This window comes from Nicotiana attenuata, chromosome 1, assembly GCF_001879085.1.
Source record: "Nicotiana attenuata strain UT chromosome 1, NIATTr2, whole genome shotgun sequence".
NCBI lineage: Eukaryota > Viridiplantae > Streptophyta > Magnoliopsida > Solanales > Solanaceae > Nicotiana > Nicotiana attenuata.
This window is the reverse complement of record NC_031989.1, coordinates 31,922,584-31,946,284: the sequence shown is the minus strand read 5'-3', so window position 1 is coordinate 31,946,284 and position 23,701 is coordinate 31,922,584.

The following is a 23,701-nucleotide window of genomic DNA, read 5'->3' as shown; positions in this document are numbered from 1 at the left end:
ACTGCAGATTCGGTGTATTGACCGCAGAAGCGCTACCGCAGGAGCGGTAAAAGGAGCGCAGGTACGGAATCCCTGGGTCAGAAAGTATATAAGGTTTCCTTCGCGAATATTTGCTAAGTTCTCCATTTTGGAAGACGGGAAGTGAGCTAGGGCGGTGACTTTCAAGGGGAAATCGAAGATTATCAGTTGGGTAAGCTACTTAAGCTTCATTACTTGTGTTTATGACCGTTTTTCCATTGTTTAATCATGGTATTAGTGGAAATTAAGGAAGAAAATTGGGGGTTTAGGGATTGAATTGGAGACTTTAATTTAAGGATTTGAGGGGTCGTTTATGGTCGGATTTTGCTGTATTTGGTATGTATGAACTCGTGGGAGGATAAGGATTCTACTGATGTGAATTATCGAATTTCGAGACATGGGCCCGGGGGTCAGGTTGGACCAATTTCGGGATTTATTGATGTTATTTGATTATTTTCGCATGGGCTTCGTTCCCTTAGCATATATTGATGTTATAATTCTGATTTTTGGATAGATTCGACGCGAGTTGAGGCCGAGTCGAGAAGCAAGGGCGTCGCGAAATAGTATTTCACCTGATTTGAGGTAAGTAACGATTGTAAATCTATACCTGAGGGTATGAAACCCTAGAATTTCGTACTGTTTGTTAAATGAGGTGACGTACATGCTAGGTGATGGGCGTGTGGGCGTGCACCCATAGGGATTGTGACTTGGTCTGTCCCGTGGCGACGGAATAGTCGCGTATTTTAATATATTGTATATGATATCCATGTGTTTTATAAATTTGTTTGTTAATTTGGGCTGAATGCCATATTTGGGGCCTTTGTGCCGAACTGTATAGACCCTTAGGGGTATTTTACTACTTTCCCCACACTGTTTTGATTTAAAAGCATATCCTCAGTCATGATATTCCCTGTTTATTGTTGATTCGATTTTATTACTCTATTTTTCCAAAATATGAAAACTGTTTGGGGCTGAGTCTCCCTGATTTCTATTGAAATGCCCGAGTGGCTGTGAGCGTAATAACTGAGAGAGAGGTCAAGGACCGGATGGTGAGGATTATATGATATATATTTATCGATCAGGCTACACGCCGCAGTGATACTTATATATTTATGGATCGGGCTGCACGCCGCAGCGAGATATATATATAAATGGATCGGGCTGCACGCCGCAGCGATATATTGTATCGGGCTGTGCACCGCAGCAGTTATTATTATTAATATGAGATATCTATTGAGCTGGAGTGTTGAGTGTGAGTACTGATTGACGAGCAACTGAGAGGTTTGCCCGAGTGGCTATACTTAGGAGTGATACCTTGCCCGAGGGGCTTGATCATGACATTCTTGCTGCTTTCACTCTACTTTTATACTGAGCCTCTGTTGAAAAATGTTGAATAAATGCTTTCAAGGGATTTTTAATTGAAACTGGAGTTTTTACGAGATAACTGGCTATTGAACTACCGATTTTGACTTGATATTTCTGTTGAGATCTCTTGTATGATTTTAAATGCTCGTCACTTCACTCGGACTTCATTTACTTTAGTTACTTACCGAGTTGGCGTACTCACGTTACTCCCTGCACCCTATGTGCAGATCCAGGTGCCCGAGCATCAGAGTGTGAGCTTCCAACACTCTCAGAGTTTATCCGGAGATCGCAAGGTAGCTTCACGGCATTCGCAGCCCTGCCTTCCTCCTTCCTATCTAAGCATTTTGTTATTTCAGACTAGTTTGTATTATTCAGACAATGATTTGGTTGTACTTAGAGGCTCATGACTAGTGACACCAGATTCGGGATGTGTTAGTATATTTTGTATTGGTTTTCCGCATATTTCTGTTGGTTTATATATTACATATGAAGAACTTAAGACTTAATCGTTTTTAGAAAATGAAATTATTAAAGGAAATACGATGTGTGTAAATATTGGATTGGCTTGCCTAGTACTATGATAGGCGCCATCACGACCGGGGTATTTGGGGTTGTGACAAGTTGGTATCAGAGCCTAGGTTACATAGGTCTCACGGGTCATGAGCCAGTTTAGTAGAGTCTCGCGGATCGGTACGGAGACGTCTATACTTATCGTCGGGAGGCTGCAGAACCTTTAGGAAAAACTTCACATTCTTGAAAATTCCTATCGTGCGAATCCGTTGATTGTGGTACTAAAACCTCTATTATTCTATTCTCTGGCAGATGGTGAGGACACGTGCTACCGGTCAGGACGGACGACCACCAGTACCACCAGTTGGAGCCACTAGAGGCCGAGGTCGCGGTCAAGGCCGTGGTAGGGGTAGGGGTGCAGCCCGCACAGCAGCTAGGGCAGCACTTACAGATCCACCAGCCGCCCCAGTTCATGATCAAGTCCCAGTTGTGGACGTTCTAGCAGCACCAGCTTAGGCACCGGCTATGCCTATTGTGATTCCATGCCTTCTGGAGGCCCTAGCCCAGATTCTATCAGCAAGCACTGGCCTGGCTCAGGCGGTCTCAGTTACTACGGCCGCAACTACATCTCAGGCTGGGGAGGCACTCAGACTCCCGTTGCTCGCACACCTGAGCAGGTTGTACAAGGACTTCAAACACCGGGGGCACCTCCAGCCCAGCCGGTTGCACCAGCTTAGGAGTATTTGGTACCAGTTATGCCTGACGACAAGCAACGTCAATTGGAGAGGTTTGGTAGACTTCAGCCTCCGACTTTTAGTGGTACAGAGGGCGAGGATGCCCGGGGTTTCTTGGACAAGTGTCAGAGGATTCTTCGTACAACGGGTATTCTGGAGACCAGTGGGGTCGCATTTACTACTTTTCAGTTTTCTAGAGGTGCCTTTACTTGGTGGGAGGCTTATGACAGGCGCAGGCCTGTTGATGTAGCGCCCCTTACCTAGCAGCAGTTCTCCGTTCTCTTTTTGGAGAAGTAAAGGCCAAGAGGCCTCGATTGTCTGGTAGTTTTGGTGGAACTCCTTCGAGGGGTCAGTTTCAGCATGGCACACATGCTTAGTCGGCTCGCCCAGTTCATCGTGGTGCATCTTCGGGCCATGGTTCTCACGGTTCTCATCAAGGCCTTTCATCACTTAGCGCCCTACCAGCCTAGAGTTCGTCTCGTGCTCCATCAGTTCAGGGCTCTTCCATACCAGGTCCTTCTGCTGGGTGGTCATTCCGGTGCCAGGGGTTTCCTTCAGTCCCCGTTCCCTGCACCAGGGAGTTGTTATGGGTGTGGAGAGTTTGGGCACATGAGGAGGCAGTGTCCTCGTCTTCTTGAGGGTCCATCTCAGCAGAGGAGTCAGCCCTCGACTTCAGCTCCAGTGACTTCACCACCCGCTCAGACAACCACGGGTGGGGGTCAGTCAGCCATGGGTCGCCCTAGAGGGGGAGGTCGATCAGGTTGTGGTAAGGCCCGTTTCTATGCACTCCCAACCAGACCAGACGCTATTGTTTCAAATGTTGTGATTACATGTATTGTCTCAGTCTCCCACAGAGATGCCTCTGTATTATTTGATCCTGGTTCCACTTTTTCATATGTATCATCATATTTCGCTCGCTATTTGGATATGTCCTGTGAGTCTCTTGTTTCGTCTGCTCGTGTATCTACTCTGGTAGGTGATACTGTTGTTGTAGACCATGTATACCGGTCGTGTGTGGTGAATATTGGGGGTCTAGAAACCCGAGTGGACCTTCTGTTACTTTGTATGGTGGATTACGATGTGATTTTGGGCATGGATTGGTTATCTCCATGCTATATTGGACTGTCATGCTAAGATAGTGACGTTGGCTATGCCGGGTGTGCCACGGATTGAGTGGCGAGGTTCGACTGATTTTGTCCCCAGTAGGGTGATTTCATTTCTAAAGGCCCAGCGGATGGTTGGGAAGGGTTGTCTTTCATTCTTAGCCTTTGTGAGGGATGTCAGTGTAGAGACTCCTGTTATTGATTCTGTTCCCGTAGTGAGGGATTTTCCAGATGTGTTTCCTGCAGACCTGCCGGGCATGCAACCAGAAAGGGATATTGACTTTGGTATTGATTTGGTGTCGGGCACTCATCCCATGTCTATTTCACCGTATCGTATGGCACCGGCGGAGTTGAAAGAGTTGAAGGAGCACCTTTAGGAACTCCTTGATAAGGGGTTTATTCAGCCTAGTGTGTCACCATGGGGTGCGCCTGTTCTATTTGTGATGAAGAAGGATGGCACGATGAGGATGTGCATTAATTACAGGCAGTTGAACAAAGTTACAATCAAGAAAAAGTATCCTTTGCCTCGCATTGATGATTTGTTCGACCAGCTTCAGGGAGCGAGAGTGTTCTCCAAGATTGATCTCCGTTCAAGGTATCACCAGTTGAAGATCAGGGACTCGGATATTCTGAAGACAACTTTCAGGACCCGATATGGTCATTATGAGTTCCTTGTGATGTTTTTTGGGCTGACCAATGCCCCAGTAGCATTCATGCATTTGATGAACAGCATGTTTCGGCCTTATCTTGATTCGTTTGTCATAGTATTCATTGATGATATTGTGGTGTACTCGCGTAGTCAGGAGGAGCACGCAGAGCATTTGAGAGTTGGGTTGCAGAGATTGAGGGAGGAGAAGCTGTATGCAAAGTTCTCCAAGTGTGAGTTTTGTCTAAGTTCAGTGGCTTTCTTGGGGCACGTGGTGTCTAGTGAGGGTATTCAAGTTGATCCGAAGAAGATAGAGGCGGTTCAGAGTTGGTCCAGACCGTCCTCAGCCACAGAGATTCGCAGTTTTTTTGTTTTGGCGGGCTATTACCGTCGGTTCGTTCAGGGATTTTCATCTATTGCATCACCCTTGACCAAATTGACCCAAAAGGGTGCTTTATTCAGGTGGTCGGATGAGTGTGAGGCGAGCTTTCAGAAGCTCAAGACTGCCTTGACCACCACTCCAGTATTGGTTTTTCCATCAGCTTCACGTTCATATAAAGTGTATTGTGATGCTTCGAGAGTGGGTATTGGGTGTGTGTTGATGCAAAAGGGTAGAGTTATTTCTTATGCTTCTCGTCAGTTGAATCCCCATGAGAAGAACTACCCTGTTCATGATCTAGAGTTGGCTGCCATTGTTCACGCGTTGAAGATTTGGAGGCATTATCTGTATGGTGTTTCTTGTGAGGTGTTTACGGATCATCGTAGCCTCCAGCACTTGTTCAAGCAGAAGGATCTCAATTTGAGGCAGCGGAGATGGTTGGAGCTGCTAAAGGATTATCATATTACTATCTTGTACAATCCGGGGGAAGGCCAATGTATTGGCTAATGCTTTGAGTAGGAAGGCGGTAAGTGTCGCGCCCCCTTTTTCCCTCATTGCATCGGAAAATTGGGTTTATGACATTTTGGGTATAGGACAACTCATTCCTTTTGGGAACTGGGTTTTTGCATTTGAAGAGTCGCCACCTAATGATTTAAGGTGCATTAGGACACCTCTGGGGTTCATTTCTAAGTTTGTTTGATAACCAGAGATAGGGTAAGGGCTTGAAATTATCCTACGGGGAAGGTGTTAGGCACCCCTCAGGATCCACTAGTGTGGTTCTCGGCCAGATAGTTCTTTGTGAATTTGTGCAATTAACAAGTAAATAAATAAGGCTCAAATAAGAGGGGATTTCAATACACAAGTGTTTGGAAGTGATAAAAGTAAAACAGAGTTTGCAAAGCAATCATTAAAGGGCTGATTTTGAAAAGAAGTTACAATTCTATAAATATTTAAAGGAAAAGAAAGAGGAGGGAGAGTTCCTAGGTTATATGGATCACATCAATGCAGTACCCGGTAATCACTCCTCGAAACAGGGGCTACACATGGTATTAGCGCACCGGTCATCATATCCATATCTACCCTTCCCACCCCGTTGAGGTACTAAAGCGCAGATTGGTCTCGACCGCTATTGCATGCTATTACCCGTCCTATTCCTACCAGTCCCGGAGGCACTTAGGACTACTATTCCTAAAGGGGAGGGATATTAGGCTGACTTTGAGGTTTCAAAAGGTCAAAAAGCTAGGCAACATACAAAACACATAGGACTGCACATTAAAGGGGGACATGTAAACACCCAAAAAGGCTCATGTATACCTCCTCAAGCAAGCACATAAATAGCATGACCTAAACAACAATCAAGGTTTGAATCTAAAATACTAAGGCAAAGGGAGTTTTAATTGTTGAAGCATACCAATTTATTACATAACTCAGATAACAAGTCCAAATCAGGCCTGCCTGCTTGTGGTAGCAATTACTGATTAACAAAGCTAGGTTCAGTTTTATTATCGTTATCACCTAAGGCTTGCCTAGGTGTTTGGGTGAGATCCTATAAACACAATATCTATTACCAATTCAGAATGTGGCAAAGCAGTAACGATTAAACGAGCGATTTGAGATCCTATACGCATGCTTTCTAAACTGTATTAACAAGAAGAGAGAGTCGTTGAAAATTAGTTCAGAACAGTATGAGTCAAACTGATTTTAAACTACACTAGTTTCAGATCCTATAGGCATGATCTCTATTATTGCTGATTTTTAATTCTTATAGACATGATATCTAGTCGAACGTGAAATGAAGCAGGCAGGGTTTACTTGAGATTCCTACAGGCATGATTTCTATGGAGAAATACTGATTTTAATCTTATGAGCATGATGTCTGATTGTAACCATTTAAATCCTAGGAGCATAGTGTCTAAGTGTGGTAATAAACATGCAGAATTTGGGATAAATCCTATAGGCATGTTATCTAAATGCAGAATTTAAACATGCGGGCTAAAAATCCTATAGGCATATTGTCTAAATGCTGAATTAATCATACAAAAACAGGTCCTATAGGCATGTTCTCTACCCTTCTACTAGTCAAACATGCGTATTTACCCAGCCTTTTTCACTAACCAACCCCAAATGTTTATTACAAATTATTATAGAACAAATACCGAATTACATCAGAAAAGTGTGAAAATGAGAAGTTACAACCATAGGAAGCCTGATTCTGACTTCCTCTCTGAGTTATGGAACAAAACACCTCAAATGTCACTTGTTTCAAAGCCTTTCTCAAACCTGGGTGTGTCAAAGTTCCCTAGGGGTCTCGAGGGATCCCGGGTAGTGCTTACACCCAAGTTTGCATAACCAGATAGAGATGAGTGTAGTGTGGAAGGGCCAGCCCTTATGTGTCCAAGTTTAGAGGGAGCTCATGGGTCCCAAAGCAAGGCTCACACAAGAGGGGCAGAACCTAAGTCTAAGAATATAGCGGAAGTGCAGAAACAGAAATTAAAACTGAATGGAGAATAGAGAGGGGTAAGGGTAAAAAATAGTAGTAGTAAAGCTAACAATCAGCATTTTCATACAAAGGGGTCAAGGGTTTGAGAATACGTTGCAGGGAGCATATGACCCTAGGAAGGGTCACGTTTGCACATGCACAGCAATAGATGGTGCTGGCATATCCATGAACCAGCCAGAGAATACAACACATAGAAGGGATATGGGGGTTTGGATTCATTAGTCATAATAAGTGACTGACAGAGTTCATACATAAGAAAACATTAATTCAGAAGAGAAAGGGGCAGATTACAGCATGCTCAGTAATGGAACTTGATTAAACACAAGCAGGAAATAAGCAAGAGTGAAGGAGATAGTAAAGAAACATGTTGTTGTTACTGCTGGAAAATTAATTAGAACATACCCGTAAAGAAGAAAATCCAGAAAGAAAACGTAAGCAAATTTCCACAGCCTAGCCTTGGTTTTCAGCCGGCTAGACAAGGCAGCAACACAAGTAGCAACAAAGAAAAAGAGAGAGAGTTTTGAGTGAAGTGTGTGTTCTGAACTCAAGTGTTTCGTTCCTTGTGTTCGTTGTTTTGAAAGAAGAGGGATACAGGGTATTTATAGCCTTTTTGAAAACGAGTGAGGGAAGGGAAATAAGTAAAATTTTAGTGCAAATATGGAAACAATCAATAGTCAGAATCAATCATACAAGTGATTTCCTTTAATTAAGGAATCACTGTTTAACGGATTCAAATAAGGAAGTAAATCAATTTAGAGACAGCCTGATTATTGCCATAAAAGAAGTAGTAAAAACATTAAGTAAGCAATCGAGTCTAAGTACAGAAATATACTTATTTTGGGAATAGATTCAGCAAGGTAAATATTGCAACAAATGGAAAAGAATTAACCAATTTTGAACGGGCGAGTGAAATCAGGGTTCATAAAAGGAGAGCTTTGAAATTAGTCGCAAGATGAAGATCAATCAAGGAAGAAACTTCAGCATATAAATAAAGTGAACAAGGTCATCAGACATGCGAGGCCAAACTCATGGACAAAATCACAAACGGGCAGTAGTAGCAGAAGTAGGCTAGGTTTCAGTAGTAAAGTAAGCATTCGAAGCATAGTAATCAAGTAGGTCAAATCACATCGAATCAACAGAGAAGAAAACATAGCCTCAGAGACATGCAAAGGTTTCGAAAATAGCAAGTGAGGAAACCCTTTTAAAAAGTTAGGGTTTCAGCCATAGTCAGATAAGTCACATAGAGAAAAGAGAGTTTTTAAAACAAAGCTTTAGTCAAGTCAAGTACTCAAACAAGCAATTTCACACCCCAAAGACCTAGGGCTTCAACAACAATCGATTTTAAAAGATGATAAACAAATAAATCAAACAAGTACTAGCAAACAGATGGGTACACATCTAACGAACAATTTCAGAACTCGAATGAACCCAAAAGAAATTAGGGTTTTCAACATGCTAACTCAGATAGGAGAACAACATGAACAAAACATAGCAAAATCAGAAACATGTTAAAATCAGAGAGGAGATATTGAAAAGAAAAACTTGAAGGAAAACCCTAATCGGAAAGTAAAGAGTCATTTTGAAAGAAAGGTCAAAGAAACTTCGAGAAGCACTTAAAAAGTTCAAGGCAAGCACAAATCTAAGGTGGATCTGAATGAAATTGAAAATGTCTTAGAGATTAGGGTTTCCGAAAACCCAAAAGCAATGAGAAAGGCCTTGAAAGTTACCGATCTAGCCAGGAGAGTCAAGGATCTGACTCGAATGGCCATGGCTGGCCGGAGAAAGGTTGGGGATGACCGAAGAAAGGTCATCGAGCAAGGAATAGACCAAATTCCTTCAAAATCTGGTCATGAGACCACAGAACCAAACACATAGAAGCCAGGGAAGGCTGGTACAGGTCTCAGATGACCCTGGCAGGCCATGGATTATGGTGGATAAGGGTGGCGGTGGCTAGGGTTTGGGTGGTGTTATAGAGAGAATTTGGGATATGAGGGATTCAGGGGCGGTGCAAATGAATGAATGGGGTAGGGTTTTGGGGGTCGTTTGGGTTAGAAAGGCAAGAAATAACGTGGACCGTTGATCTGGTAGATCAACGGTCGAGATTAGAAAGGGTAGGTGGGGATCCGGGTCTGGGTCGATTTAATTGGGATTGGGTCGGGGTTTAATTGGGTTCAATTGGGGTCAGACTTTAGGTTATAATTGAAATGAAATTGGGTCATTATTTAAATAGCCAATTTTCCCTATTTAATTTGTAAAAAGTAATAAATTAATTTTTGGAAATAAATTGAAAGCGCTTAAATGATTTATAACATATAATTAACTATTTAGAAATACCAGAGTTAATTTTTGTAAATGTAAACGTAATTAAATCCTAAAAGAGGCTAATATTGCAATTATGCAATTTAGCTTTAGAAATACTGAGTGAAATTTGTAAAAATATGCAAAAATCATCTTGGCTATATTTTGGCATAAATATAAAAGTTCAACAAGTGAATCACCAAAAGTGATAATTTTAAAAATTATTATTGGATTTTTATGGATAAAATAGGGGAATAAATTAATTTAAAAATCTTTAAAAATTAAGGAAAAATAAAGAAACTCTTGGATATACTTATATATGCATACATATGCCATTTTAAAGTTATTTTGCATACTGAAAAATACATAGGGAAAAATTGGGTATCAACAGCTGCCCCTCTTTATACGGGTAGGATGAAAGAGTTGTCGGGTAAAGATATGATGGCCAATTTGGCCGAACGAAACGGTTTGAAGAAGATAGGCTGCGCCCTGGCTTCTAAGCTGCCTACATATCCCTGGTTTTACAGGAATCGGGCCATATGTAGTTCAGGATCCGTTGGCGGAGTATGCCGACGGGTACTTTCCAAGAACGGATGCAATGTTTCGGTCAGGGTGAGTGAAAGGCTTACGGGGATTGTTAGGTTTGATGTGGCTGCGGGCACTGGAGCGGAAGCGCTCCTGCTGGGACGGCTGTTGCTTGCCGGTTTACCTGCAAATAAGTAATACAAAGCATATATTGTGCATAAATTTAGACATGATGCAAATTCCCGTCGGACCATAAATGTTGTCTTAGGACGGTTAGGATGACGTCTTTAGACCATGGTGTCCTAGGCCATGAATCGCATAATAAAGGATTCGCAGGCTATGAAATGATGCTCTCGGGCTATGAAAATGGTGCCTCCGAACCATGATGCCTTTGAATAATGATATGCAAAAGGATTAAAGGGGGTCCTCAGGCCATGATATGGTGTTCTCGGGCTATGAAGATGGTACCTCTGAACGATGACGCCTTTGCATAATTTGGCGATCTTTCAGCCCATGAGATGCAGTAGCATGTGGCGATCTTTCAGCCGTGCAAATGTGGCGATATTTCAGCTGTGTAAATGTGGCGATCTTTCAGCCATGCAAATGTGGTATGAGGCGATCATTCAGCCATGCAGATGCAGTATGTGGCGATCTTTCATCCATGCAGAAGCAGTATGAGGCGATCTTTCAGCCATGCAGATGCAGTATGTGGCGATCTTTCAGCCATGCAGATGCAGTATGAGGCGATCTTTCAGCCATGCAGATGTAGTATGAGGCGATCTTTCAGCCATGCAGATGCAGTATGAGGCGATCTTTCAGCCATGTAGATGCAATATGAGGCGATCTTTCAGCCATGCAGATGCAGTATGAGGCGATCTTTCAGCCATGCAGATGCAATATGAGGCGATCTTTCAGCCATGCAAATGCGGATGGAGACAGTGTTTAGTCTCAGAAGGCAGAATAGTAGCCTTATGCAATGCAGATGCAGATAGAGGTAGAGCTTAACCACGGAAGGCAGAATAGTAGCCTTATGCAATGCAGATGCAGATAGAGGTAGAGCTTAACCTCGGAAGGCAGAATGGTAGCCTTATGCAAGTCGGAAGGCAGAATGGTAGCCTTATGCAATGCAAATGCAAATAGAGGTAGAGCTTAACCTCGGAAGGCAGAATGGTAGCCTTATGCAATGCAGATGAAGATAGAGGTAGAGCTTAACCTCGGAAGGCAGAATGGTAGCCTTATGCATGTCGGAAAGCAGAATGGTAGCCTTATGCAATGCAAATGCAAATAGAAGTAGAGCTTAACATCGGAAGGCAGAATGGTAGCCTTACGCAAGAAATAAAATAACAAATGACAGTAGAGTTTTCTTAGCTGATAGCAGATTGCGGCGTTGTGATTATTGGGAGCATTGTGACATACGGAACATTATGGGTGCGTGCTAAAAGCAGATGTTGGTAAGTGCAATGATTCGGAGAATCATATTCCTGAACAATGTTTGTTCTATGGACGTACGGTCTGTTCAATGACTTCGTAATCCGAGCGTCTGCATCCAAAGAAAAATCGTGAGTTTTGTAAAGGGGGGAAAGGTTAGTTCGTTCCCCCGCCGGCTTTGCTTGACTCGTTCTACTTTTATCTAGTGATATTATTTGTGTCATTGGGGTAGCGTTGCTAAACAAGGCAGTTTCAATAAACATGTATAATTTTGTAAAAGTATGACAAAAATGTATGATTAAAAGAAACTAGTTTTTAGATGAACCGCCGACTGTGACGCAATTCAGGACATTACAACCTCTCTTGCTACGGAATTTTGAGGGTCCTCCTCAAAATTCTGCCCTAGTTTGATGGGTTGATGCCTCTGACTGTTGCTCGTGCGACGATCGGCTGAAATTACTTCGGAATTTTGAGGGTCCTCCTCACAATTCTGCCCTAGTTTCCAATTGCGGGGGGAAGTGAAAATTTTATTGAATTGTGACCGAACCCATAGGGCTGCCTGCGTATCCCCTCTTAAACGGGAATCAGGTCAGGCGTAGTTCAATTTACATCATATAGGGAAAACATAAGGATTACACTTAGTAGCACTTGACTGCATCTGAAATAATTGTCTTTGGCCAAATTTCTCCGTCCATTTCTGCAAGTATGAGGGCTCCTCCTGTCAGAACCCGGTGAACCATTTACGGACCTTGCTAGTTGGGATAGAACTTCCCTTTTGCTTCATCTTGATGCAGAAAAATTTTCTTTAACACCAGTTGTCCCGGTGTGAACTGTCTTGGCTTGAGTCTTTTGTTGAAGGCTCTGGACATTCTGTTTTGATAGAGTTGACCATGGCAAACTGCGTTCATCCTCTTTCTGTCTATAAGAGCTAGTTGCTCATAACGACTTTTCGCCCATTCTGCGTCGTCGAGCTCAGCTTGCTGTATGATCCTTAAGGAAGGAATTTCTACTTCGGCGGGAATGACCGACTCTGTACCATAAACCAGCATATATGGGGTTGCCCCGATTGATGTGCGGACTGTGGTGCGTTACCCCAATAGAGCAAACGCTAACTTTTCATGCCACTGTTTATGTTTTTCTATCATTTTCCTCAATATCTTCTTGATATTCTTGTTGGCGGCTTCCACAACTCCATTCATCTGAGGCCTGTAGGCTGTGGAATTCTTGTGGCTAATCTTGAAATTTTCACACATACCTTTCATTAGGTCGCTGTTGAGATTGGAGCCATTATCAGTGATGATCGACTCTGGAATACCGAATCGACAAACAATGCGGTCGCGGACAAAGTCTGCCACGACTTTTTTAGTTACTGCCTGGTAAGATGATGCTTCGACCCACTTGGTGAAATAGTCAATTGCCACTAGGATAAACCTATGTCCGTTAGAAGCGGCAGGCTCGGTTGGTCCAATAACGTCCATTCCCCAAGCGGCAAATGGCCATGGTGAGATTGTTGTGTGGAGATCGCTTAGCTAAAACAAAATCATTCATATGTGGACCGCAGGTCCCAACATGAATTTCCTCTAGTTGCTTGGATGCCTCTTTTGCGTCAAAACACCTTAATAATCCCAAATCAGGAGTCCTCCTATACAGGATTCCTCCACTGTGAAAGGAGTTGTTGGACAATCTCCAAAGTGTGCGTTTCTGAATATGATTGGCAAGCTCCGGGTACTCTCCTTTCGCCAAATATTCCTTGATATCATGAAACCAAGGCTTTCCGTCGGCCTCATCCTCAACATGGGCACAGTAAGCTGGCTGATTATGAATTTTCACCGGAATGGGATCAATCAAATTCTTGTCGGGGTGCTGTATCATAGATGATAGGGTAGCCAATGCATCGGCGAACTCATTCTGGATTCTGGGAACATATCGGAATTCCGTCTTCGTGAACCTCTTTCTCAATTCCTGTACATGATGCAAATACGGGAGTATCTTGGAATTCTTGGTTGCCCATTCTTCTCATACCTGATGTATAAGTAAGTCTGAATCTCCAATTACTAGCAGCTCTTGAATTTTCATGTCAATGGCCATTTTGAGCCCCAAGATGCAAGCTTCGTATTCGGCCATATTGTTGGTGCAGGGAAACTTGAGTTTGGCGGACACTGGATAATGCTGACCAGTTTCTGATACAAAGACTGCTCCTATGCCAACTCCTTTGATGTTTGCTGCTCCATCGAAGAACATTCTCCAACCATCATAGGACTCCGCAATATCTTCTCCTACGAATGATACCTCTTCATCAGGAAAATACGTTTTCAGGGGTTCATATTCCCCATCCACAGGGGTTTCGGCAAGGTGGTCTGCCAGTGCCTGTCCTTTGACCGCCTTCTGAGTTACATAGACAATGTCGAACTCACTCAACAAGATTTGCCACTTGGCTAGCTTGCCAGTGGGCATGGTCTTCTGAAAGATGTACTTTAAAGGATCCATCCTTGATATGAGGTATGTAGTATAGGCACAGAAGTAATGCCTTAGCTTCTGAGCCACCCAAGTCAAAGCACAGCAGGAGCGCTCCAAAAGAGAATATCGGGCCTCTTACGGGGTGAACTTCATGCTGAGATAATAGATGGCTTGTTCCTTTCTTCCTGTTTCATCATGTTTCCCCAGAACGCAACTGAAAGCTCCGTCCAACACCGCAAGGTAGAGTAATAAGGGTCTACCTGGCTCAGGCGGGACCAAGACTGGTAGTGTTGACAGGTATTTCTTGATCCTGTCGAAGGCTTTTGACAGTCATCGGTCCATTTGGTAACGGCGTCCTTCTTCAACATCTTAAAGATTGGCTCGCAGATAACTGTAGACTGTGCTATGAACCGGCTGATATAGTTAAGTCTTCCCAAGAAACTCATCACCTCCTTCTAATTCTTTGGCGGTGGTAGCTCTTGAATGGCTTTGACCTTTGATGCATCCAGTTCTATTCCTCGGCGACTCACAATAAACCCCAGAAATTTTCCAGCGGGTACCCAAAATGTGCATTTTGCGGGATTCAGTTTCAGGTTGTACCTCCGCAATCTATTGAAGAACTTCCTCAAATCTTCCATGTGATCAGTGTCCTTCTTGGACTTGATGATAACATCATCCACATATACCTCAATTTCCTTGTGTATCATGTCGTGAAAAATGGTAGTCATGGCCCTCATGTATGTAGCTCCTGCATTCTTCAGGCCGAACGACATCATTTTGTAACAATACATTCCCCACGGCGTAATGAAAGCCATTTTTTCAGCATCTTCTTCATCCATCCATATCTTATGGTAACCAGCGAAACAATCCACGAATGACTGTAGCTCCTGCTTGGCGCAATTGTCAATCAGGATGTGTATATTCGCCAAAGGGAAGTCGTCTTTCGGACTGGCCCGGTTGAGATCCCGGTAGTCGATACAGACTCTGACCTTCCCGTCCTTCTTTGGTACTGGAACGATGTTGGCTAACCATGTCGGGTATTCCACTACCCTGAGAACCTTAGCTTTGACTTGCTTAGTGACTTCTTCCTTAATTTTTAGACTCATATCAGGCTTGAACATTCTGAGCTTTTGCTTTACAGGCGGACATGTCGAATCGGTTGGCAGTTTGTAAGCCACAATAGACGTACTCAGACCAGTCATGTCATCATATGACTAGGAGAATATGTCCTCATATTCCCTTAGAAATTCTGTGTATTCCTTCTTTTTCTGATGGCGATAAGTGAACGCTGATTCACGTTTCCTTGACGTTTTCTTCATCTCCCAAATTAACGATTTCTGTTTCGTCCAGGTTGGATTTAGGTCTGTTCTCAAAGTTCCCCACTTCTTTGACATTCTCATCCGGTATGTCATCTTCCTCTAAATCAATGTCCGTTTGTTGTGTTGTCTCATTGCATGTCACAGTCATTGGTTCATCAAGATAAGTAATAGTAATGCTGTATAGGTAAAGTAAGGAGGAAAATGATAGAAACAAGTATTAATTCATTGGAAAAAATCTGACATGCTTTGATAAATTGAATAATTGTTTTGATCATTGAAGATCTTATTGCGAAAACTAAAATGCGAAAAGAAAATCATTCAGTAAATAAAATAGTGAATAGTGCTTGTTTTAGCCTTGCTACCCCGAGGCTCGTAGGGCTCTGGTTGTCCTGATAGTCCAGTTATTGAGGCGTGCTCCTCTGCTTACAGCCTATATGGAAGGGCCTTCCTCCCCCTCCTCCTCAAGAATAACACAGCAATCCATATCATTATCCTCTAGAAACAAGTTTTTCACTGCCGCAAGTGCTTCTTCTTCGTATGTCCCATAGATGACGTCAGCTTATTTGAAAGTCTGCTCTAGGTGCGGTATTGGCTGCTCCAGTGGATAGTAAGGACTGCGCCATGGTGGTGACCAGTTGTTGAATTCTTCCCAGGTGTACTCATATCCCAGACCGAAAGTAGTGCCGTGTTTCTTGAGTTTTATGGGTTTAGCAATTCCTTGGAGGTTTTTGCCGAGCCCCTTGCCAAGTTCGTATCCACTCCAATTCAATATACTCTCGATCTTGTTGTCCCACCATTTATCTTTGTCGACAGCATTGACCCGCTCGATGTGGTGGTAGGTCTGTCCACCTAGCTTTCTTCTCCCTCCGATCGCTAGAATGGTCTGGCGACTGTATATGGGGTTGCTACCGTCGCCGTGAATGATCACCTCCTGCTGATTCCATTCGAACTTTACTGCCTGGTGCAGTGTTGATGCTACGGCCCCGGCAGCGTGAATCCATGGCCGTCCCAATAGCAGGTTGTAAGACGCTGGCACATCTATCACCTGGAAATCAACATCGAACCAGGTTGGCCCCATTTGCAAGCATAGATTAATCTCCCCAATGGTAGACCTCTGAGACCCATCGAAGGATTTCACGTTGATTGCTCCTTTTTTTATCTCATGCAGCCCTTTGCCCAACTTCTTGAGTGTCACGAGAGGACAGATGTTAAGGCTGACAGATGTTAAGGCTGGAACCCCCGTCGACTAGGATCCTGGTGATGAAATAGTCTTCACATTGCATGGTGATATGCAAGGCTTTATTGTGACCCAACCCTTCAGGCGGCAACTCGTCCTCATAGAAGGTGATTTTATGATTTTCCAATACTTGTCCCACTATATTAGCCATTTCTCCGCCAGTGATGTTACTTGGCACGTATGATTCACTCAGCACCTTCAACAAAGCATTTTTGTGTGCCTTGGAATTCTGCAGCAATGAGAGGATGGATATCTGTGCTGGTGTTTTGTTTAGCTGGTCGATGATCGAATACTCCGTGGCTTGTATCTTCCTCCAAAGATCATCTAGACCCGTCTCAATAATGGGTGGCCGGTTGGAGGCCTGCTTGCTGGACTCAGCTAGGTATTCCGGGGTATAGACTCTGCCAGTTCTTGTCATACCCTGTGCTGCAACGGTCTCTTCGAACCTGACCATGCCTTTTCTCCTAGCCTCGGCTGTATAATCCCAAGGTATAGCTTTTGTATGGAATGACGACATGGTGGTCATCGTCACTTGGATCGGTGCGGCCACCTTTACTTCGAATGGGACATGCTCTTTGGGTGGCAAAATTGCAACCTCAAATGGTGCTGGTGCTTTTGTTGATGGCGCTGCCTCAAACTCAAGAGGGATAGACACATCCACCTCAGTGACCTCGGACGCTTGGATCTGGACAATGATGGGTTTGAGAGTAACTGCTAGCTTCTTTGGATCATCGCCTTTTGCGATCAACCCAATGGATCCCTCGAGATCCAAATAATCCTCTACTTCAATCATGTGAATACCCCCGCCATTGTTGTCTGGTAGGGGGTTGTTGCGGATGTTCGGAGCGGCTTCCTTTGCTACAATGACCTTGTTATCAATCAGGGATTGTATCTTGTCTTTTAAAGAACGACATTCATTGATGGTGTGTCCCTTCATGCCGGAGTGGTATGCATAAGATTTGTTTGGGTTAACCCACTGAGAAGGATTCTCAGGGGTTGTAGCAGGGATAGGGGTGACATAACCGGCGATTTTAAGTCTCTCATATAGCTGATCAATGGGTCCGCCGATTGCTGTATATTGTTTTGGAGGCCTCCGATCAAAATTAGGTCGGGGCCTAGGGAGATTTTGGCAGGCGGGGGATGATTGGTAATGATATGGTTGGGCATTGTAAGTTTGGTAGACATGTGCGGGTTGGGAATATCTGGGCGAAGTAGGTTGATATGTTAGTGGTGGAGCTTTGTAGGAGGGTGCTTGGTAGTTTGGGGCTGGTTGATATGTGAGTGGAGGTATTGGGTAGGTTTGGTATTTGAGAGGAGACTTGGTCCTTTGTGCAACCATCACAACCCCTACGTCCCTCTTTTTAGACACACCACCAGACTGCAAGGCCTTATTTGTGTCTTGCAAGGCCTCGAAGTTTGTAACCATACCGCTTTTGATACCTTCTTCAATTCGTTCCCCTAGCTTGATAATGTCAGAAAACTTATGATTTTCAATCATCATTAGTCGTTCATAATACTGCGGGTCCTGAGCCCAGACAAAGAATTTGTTCATCTGTTCCTCCTCTAAGGCAGGTCTGACCTTAGCAGCTTCGGACCTCCAGCGAGTAGCATACTCGCGAAATGTTTCTGTAGGCTTCTTCTTTAGATTCTGAATATAGAACACATCCGACACATTCTCTGCGTTAAACCTGAACCTGTCCATAAAGTCGGACGCCATGCCTACCCAGCTTGACCATTTCATTAGATCTTGGCTGATGTACCAAGACAACGCATCTCCTTTCAGACTCCTCATGAACAGCTTCATACGGATTCTCTCGTCTTTCCCTACTCCAACCAGTTTGTCACAATACGTCCTCAAATGGACCCTTGGATCGCCTGTGCCGTCAAACATTTCGAACTTCGGAGGTTTGTACCCCTCGGGCAGTTCGACATCGGGCTATATGCATAGGTCTTCATAGTTCAGACCCTCAATTCCCTTGTTTCCTTCAACGCCCTGAATCCGGCTAGTCAATTTCTTAAGTTCCTCACCCAGGTTCCTGATGAGAAAGTCTTTATCATCAGACTCGGGTGTGCTTGAGATGGGTTGGGTGGAGTGTGGCATGGTCTCCACGTAGATGGGGGTGTTATGGTGGGTGTGGAAGTGGTCATTTGTGGAGTTTTGGTGTTCTGGGATGAGTAACGGGGTTTTGTTTGAGGTATGGAAGGTGTTGCATTGGGTCTTTGGTGGAATGTATGAGGAGCGGGATGATTCTGTTGCTTCGGGATGTGTAGGGTTTTGAGTATTAGGAAAGGTGATATCCGGGGTGCTGAGGGAAAATGACAAGCTTGCCAGATTCCGAACCTGGTCGAGCTCTTCCAGGAATTTCAGCAATTTCTGTTCAAGTTGGGATACATTTTCCTGAGTGCCATGACCATTAGTGGCCTCTACCCGTTCAGTTGAATTCTCCTTTCGGACGTTGTTCAAATCTTCCATCTTGCCTTTGTTCTTGTTTTTGACAGGACTAAGAGGAGGAGTGGTGGAGGGCCCCTGGATCTCGTGGAATAGGATGATGTTAACAGAGTGCACGAACTAACCTTTGGGGATGGGAATAACAAAACAAAAAATAAAACAAAAAGGTAACCAAGTTAGTGAGGGTCGTAAAAAGTATTGCAGTATTTAAACACATAGTGCGGGAATATAAAGCGCGCCCTAATTTGGGGACCACTTTATGCCTGAGGTGGGCCTAGAGACAAATTGATTTGGAGAACTTAGAATGTTAAATGCTTCATTTTATTGATAAAAAATAGACGAATCCCAAAACGACACTAAATAAGCAAGAAATAAAATCACTAATGGCCATTGGCCTTATTACATTTTATATGGCGAAAAGATAAACTCCTATCTATTTAGTCCCAGGAGGACCCTCCCCAGATTCGGCATCCTTTGCTCCGTCGAACAGCTTTCCCAACTCGCGATGTCCCAGCAATAGGTAGGCCCTGGCCAGATATCCGCCTTCGGTTCCTTCAGCATTTTGGCAGTCTTCGACTCTCTTGAGAAACTTTCTCTCTAACTCCACTATGCCTCGCTCCAAGTATCCCAGTCGCTTGTTGGCATTGACAGCCATGTCCTTCCATTCCTCAATTAGCTTCTGGTTAGATTCTTGTATCTCGCGGTGCTCGCTTTCGCACTCCCGGATTCTTTTGCGCAATTTGTTGTATTTGACTTGTGCCTCGGCCCTTTCATCTATAATCTTGTGACCTCAAGCAAACCCTGGATGGCCCACACAATCATGATTGTCCTCCAACCAACCTGAGTAGAAAAGAGCGCAACCAGCATGATACCTGTCTGGCTCGATGGTATCTTCCCCCATAATGATCTTGCGGTGCCACATATGCCGAGCTTGGCACTTGTAAGGACTATCATCCTCTTGGAAGTCAGCTCGGAAATGACACATTTTGTCGACCCTGGGTATAACCTGCTTCCTACCAGCTTGCCTCATAACCCGAAGCAGGACGTAAGGGTGTGTCCCCCTGAGACCAATCAGTATCAGGAAAGGTGCGTCTCTTGATCGGGCGATGAACTCCTCCGTTGGAAATCATTCGAACATCCACTGAATTTGCTCCTCGGTCAAATTATCAAATAGCTCAACCCATCCTTTAGCATCCTTTGGCTGAGCGAACATGTCGGGGATGTAATTTATTCACTTTGGGTGAAGGAAAGCGATGTGATCACCCCAGTCCCTACGCCGGATTTCTTGTCGATATTCGCCCCTTTGGAGATGTTCCATGAGCCAGAGTTGGAGTAATAGATTGCAACCTTCAAAGTGTTTTTCTCCTCGCTGACATTTCTCCAAGGCTCGGTATATGTCTTCAATAATCATGGGTACGATGCTGAACGCCTGCCCATCAATTCCTTCCATTAGGGTTTTTGTTACCATAGCCAGCCTAGTATGAATTCTGGCTTTCTTTATCGGGAATACAATCAGACCCAGGAAGCAGAATATAAAGACGGAAACTCTGCGATGGTGTGTCCCAAAGATGTGATGGCAAACTTGCCAGAGTAGGTACGGTAAGATTTGCTGTGACCGTACCTTTCATTCAAGTAATCAAAAGGAATGTATGAATCCTTCAAGCATGTTAATTCTGGATTCTTCTTCAAACCCATCATTTTAAGGAAGCCCCTACCTTTGCGGTTTTCAGGCATTAGCAAACCCGGAGTTTCCCATACTAGACCGGCCAATCCTCCTATCTCCTCTAGCAAGGGTGCCATTTCAATGTCCCCAAAGCGGAACACAACCCTTTCACAATCCCAAAATAGTGCGGCAGCTTCTATGATCTTGTTATTGGGTTGGATCTCCAGGAAGGAAGGTAGATTTCCTAGATATTTCCGGATGAGAGTTTGTTCACCAGAGTGAAGATCTTTCCACCAGCTTAGCAATCTTGGATGGATGTTGGTGACCATGTCGAATCTGGGGACTTCGTGCCTCATATTTCTGCAAGACAAATAAGGTTAGGCCCTTACCCCCACCAGACTCGACTATTTAATATCAACAATTAGCATGAAGCATTTAGTTCTCCAAATAAATGCACAGAACGTGGTGACGTCCGTTTGGGTTTAGGACAACCCAGTGGACTTTGGACAAGGCTATCTTAAAGAATGATTATGTGGACAACATAACTGACTCGGCTAGGTTTGACCATGATGCATGCACAATTTAAACAGAGTAAGGTTTCTATAGGGTTTTAGACTGGTACCCTTGAGCGGACAACTCAAGGGGGAAGACTCGGAACTGTCGACTGCACCGCTCATCGACTAGTTTTACCGCAAATACTCCTTTCCGAATTTAGGAGGTAATGATATAGGAAGAGCGCAACCACTCATTATAAGCGTTGCTATTGTATTTGTTTTGGCACGAGTGGAGTATGATGTTGAGCATGATTATGCAATAATTAAAAGCATGTTGGCATGTATTTTCACATTAAGAAAGCGATAAATACAGCAGTTTCATAATTTAAAGCAATAAAGGAAAGAAAACAAGGAAAATATGCCAGTTTTGCTTTTAAAGAAGAAATTAAGTGCTTAAAGTAAATAAATAGATAATCGAACATAGGGAGAGGTACAAATTCACAAAACAATATGAAATGGTAAAAGCCTAAAAATCCCCAACAGAGTCGCCATGCTGTCGCGCACCCTTTTTCCCTCTTTGCATCGGAAAATCGGGTTTATGTCGTTTTGGGTATAGGACAACTCATTCCTTTTGGGAACTGGGTTTTTGCATTTGAAGAGTCGCCACCTAATGATTTAAGGTGAATTAGGACACCTATGGGTTTCACTTCTAGGTTTGTTTGATAACCAGAGATAGAGTAAGGGCTTGAAATTATCCTAAGGGGAAGGTGTTAGGCACCCCTCAGGATCCACTACTGTGGTTCCCGGCCAGATTGTTCTTTGTGAATTTGTGCAATTACCAAGTAAACAAATAAGGCTCAAATAAGAGGGGATTTCAATACACAAGTGTTTGGAAGTGATAAAAGTAAAACAGAGTTTGCAAAGCAATCATTAAAGGGCTGATTTTGAAAAGAAGTTATAATTCTATAAATATTTAAAGGAGAAGAAAGAGGAGGGAGAGGTCCTAGGTTTATTTGCAATATGGATCACATCAATGCAATACCCGGTAATCACTCTTCGAAAGAGTGGCTACACGTGGTATTAGCGCACCAGTCATCATATCCATATCTACCCTTCCTACCCCGTCGAGGTACTAAAGCGCAGATTGGTCTCGACCGCTATTGCATGCTATTACCCGTCCCATTCCTACCAGTCCCGGAGGCACTTTGGACTACTATTCCTAAAGGGGAGGGATATTAGGCTGAATTTGAGGTTTCAAAAGGTGAAAAATCTAGGGCGACATACAGAACACATAGGACTGCACATTAAAGGGGGAAATGTAAACACCCAAAAAGGCTCATGTATACCTCCTCAAGCAAGCACATAAATAGCATGACCTAAACCACAATCAAAATCTGAATCTAAAATACTAAGGCAAAGGGAGTTTTAATTGTTGAAACAAACCAATTTATTACATAACTCAGATAAGAAATCCGAATCAGGCCTGCCTGCTGGTGGTAGCAATTACTGATTAACAAAGGCGGGTTCAATTTTATTATCGTTATCACCTAAGGCTTGCCTAGGTGTTTGGGTGAGATCCTATAAACACGATATCTATTACCAATTCAGAAAGTGGCAAAGCAGTAACGATTAAACGAGCGATTTGAGATCCTATAGGCATGCTTTCTAAACCGTATTAACAAGAAGAGAGAGAGTCATTGAAAATTAGTTCAGAACAGTATGAGTCAAACTGATTTTAAACTAGACTGGTTTCAGATCCTATAGGCATGATCTCTATTATTGCTAATTTTTAATTCCTATAGTCATGATATCTAGTCGAACGTGAAATGAAGCAGGCAGGGTTTACTTGAGATTCCTATAGGCATGATTTCTATGGAGAAATACTGATTTAAATCTTATGAGCATGATGTCTGATTGTAACCATTTAGATCCTAGGAGCATGGTGTCTAAGTGTGGTAATAAACATGTAGAATTTGGGACAAATCCTATAGGCATGTTATCTAAATGCAGAATTTAAACATGCGGGCTAATAATCCTATAGGCATATTGTCTAAATGCTGAATTAATCATACAAAAAAAGGTCCTATAGGCATGTTCTCTACCTTTCTAATAGTCAAACATGCGTAATTACCCAGCCCTTTTCACTAACCAACCCCAAATGTTTATTACAAATTATTACAGACCAAATACTGAATTACATCAGAAAAGTATGAAAATGAGAAGTTACAACCATAGGAAGCCTGATTCGGACTTCCTCTCCGAGTTATGGAACAAAACACCTCAAATGCCACTTTTTTCAAAGCCTTTCTCAGACCTGGGTGTGTCAAAGTTCCCTAAGGGTCTCAAGGGACCTCGGGCAGTGCTTACACCCAAGTTTGCATAACCTGATAGAGATGAGTGCAGTGTGGAAGGGCCAGCCCTTATGTGTCCAAGTTCAGAGGGAGCTCATGGGTCCCAAGGCAAGGCTCACACAAGAGGGGCAGAACCTAAGTCTAAGAGTATAGTGGAAGTGCAGAAATAGAGATTTAAAACTGAATGGAGAATAGAGAGGGGTAAGGGTAAAAAACAGTAGTAGT